The following is a 2,515-nucleotide window of genomic DNA, read 5'->3' as shown; positions in this document are numbered from 1 at the left end:
TGGAGTAGGGATGGGAAGAACAGGAGACTGTTTTATATATATATATGTGTGTGTGTGTGTGTGTGTGTGTGTGTGTGTGTGTATATATATATATATATATATATACATATATATATATCACATATAATGTAAGTCAATTTTGTTTTCTGAGTTAAAAATAAGCAGGTGAACACACAGACAGAAAGATGAATAAATGTTCAACTGAGAAACGAATGAGCCAGTTTTCAATTATTGGCAGAGGAGTCAAATGGGTAGAATTTTAGTAATTCAAATGAGAACATACCCCAAAAATTCAGTGACCTTTTCCTATCACAAAAACTCCTTCTTTCACATGGTTTTAAGACTAATATTGGCAGATAGGACCAAAGTTCAGTTGAACAGCCAGATATATTCCCAGGAAAATATGGGATATGACCAGGTTAGACTCCTATTAAGTTTGTGTCCTTCAGGGTTAGGCAGGTTTCTGTGAGTGAGCCAGGATGGAGAGGTTGATATGAGACTGGTGATGCCAGATATTAAGTTGAGTAAGACTAAACCTAAGATCAGTTGGTACTGATAAAGGCCTAAAGAGTAAGATGTTTTTAAGAGCAAATGGAAAATTTTAGTAGTAATTTGAAAAGATGAAGAGTAGGAAATAATTTAGGAGAAATTTTGTTTTTCAGCTAAAAAAAAAGATCTGAGCTTGAACCCTGAAATGATACTAGGAATGCATGGGAAGGTAGGGTGTTTGGGAATTTTTGGCAGAAAGGAGGAGTAAAGCCAAGAGACAAAATTTGTAGCTAATAAAAGGAAAATTTAAGTAACGAAAACCACAACAAAATTGTTTCTGAGCAGCCAGTTGGAAACCAAGCAGACAGTAAAATTCTAGTCAAGCTGAGTAGTGCTTCATTGTCTGCATGCTATACTCTGCATTACTGTTTCTCTCCATCCCTAGGCTCATGAACTTTAATTGCTCTATTTTTTTCTCTCCAGTGCTGATTAGTATGTTCCCTGTAAGGAAAAAATATGTCCTAGGCTTTCTAGAATTTCCCCCACAATACCTAGCACAAAGCCTTACTGGAATAGTAGCTCAGTAAATGTTAATTGGCAGAATTAATTAATGAACAGCTTTCACTTTATGTAATTAATTTTCCAAATTAAATACTAGATTTTAGTATTCCCAAACCTAGATTATATTTTACCCTTCTAATGTTGGGTAAATCAGAGGAGAAAGTTATGAATTAAGAAGTCATTAATATTTCATTTCAAAAAGAATTAGTGAGTCAAATGGCAGAAAGCAGGTAGGAAAATAAAATTTGATGTCTTAGGAGAGAGGTAAAAAATCCAAGACACTTTTTTCCTTGATCCCAGATTCAATCAATCAGGCCAAGGCCAAACTTTAAAATTTAGGTTTTGTGTGTGTGTGTGTGTGTGTGTGCGTGTGTGTGTGTTTGTGTGTGTATGTTTACTCTGACTGGTACTTTTCTTGTGCAGGTCTGACTTTTGAAAAGATTGACTTTATGAAAGCAGAGGTCTTGTCTATTTTGTTCACTGTTGTATCTCCAGCATCTAGAGTAGGCTTTCCTGCCATATAGTACTGGTTTAAGAAATAATTGTGGAAGGAAAGGAAAGAGGGATGGACTGGTGAGGTTAGAGAGGGAATAAAGGAAAGAGGGGAGGGAGGGTTCTGCCTTTCATGCCACTAAACATGGCACTTACTCATCAGTTACCAAAGACCCTTCTCAGTTTCTGTGTTAGGAAACAAGGATACCAAAATGATGAGATGCCATAATCTTTGCCCTCAAATAACTGATTGTTTAGTAGAGAGAGATATAATACACCAGGTGGTAAGTGCTACACCAAAGAGTTTTGGTGATACAGGATTGTGCTAAAGGAAGCATCTGATGTGCCCAGAGGAAGAGTGGGAGACAGAAAACATTGCAAACCTGAGTATCTATAATTATAAAAGAATAATATGCAAATCAACCAAATGGCCAAATAGCAGAACGATGTTCCAGATGACCACACTATGACACGCACTGGCGCCAGGTCAGCCAAGGCAGGTACAATGCAATTGGTTGGGGGGGGCCGCCATTGCCCCATGATCACCCCACAGAGTAAGGCCCAAGCCACCAGCCAGCAGGGCGATCAATTGGGGGGCTTTGATTGCCTCAAAGAGGGAGGCCCAGGCCACCCTCTACAGGGTGATCAATTGGGGTGGGGGGCTCCATGGAATTACAGAACCAGTGGTGTGTGGTGGTGGATGCAGGCAGCACCAGGCCAAAGTGGGTGTGAGCGAGGGACAGGGCCACGAAGCTGTGAAGCCGGCAGCAGGGAAGGAAGGCCTACCCTTGCATGAATTTCATGCATTGGGCCTCTAGTAATCCTAATAAACTCACTGGTGCTTTGTAGGCTTAAGAACATTTTAATCTCTATAGTCCTAAAAATGTGATTAGATTGAATAAAATAATAACAACTACAAATCATTGCATTTTAGCTATAATCGATTCAGAATCATTTTAATATTAAAAGTTAT

The sequence above is a fragment of the Myotis davidii genome, unplaced genomic scaffold, assembly GCF_000327345.1.
Source record: "Myotis davidii unplaced genomic scaffold, ASM32734v1 scaffold1365, whole genome shotgun sequence".
NCBI classification, from domain to species: domain Eukaryota; kingdom Metazoa; phylum Chordata; class Mammalia; order Chiroptera; family Vespertilionidae; genus Myotis; species Myotis davidii.
The sequence above is the reverse complement of the archived record's forward strand: the minus strand, read 5'-3'. Positions refer to the sequence as shown.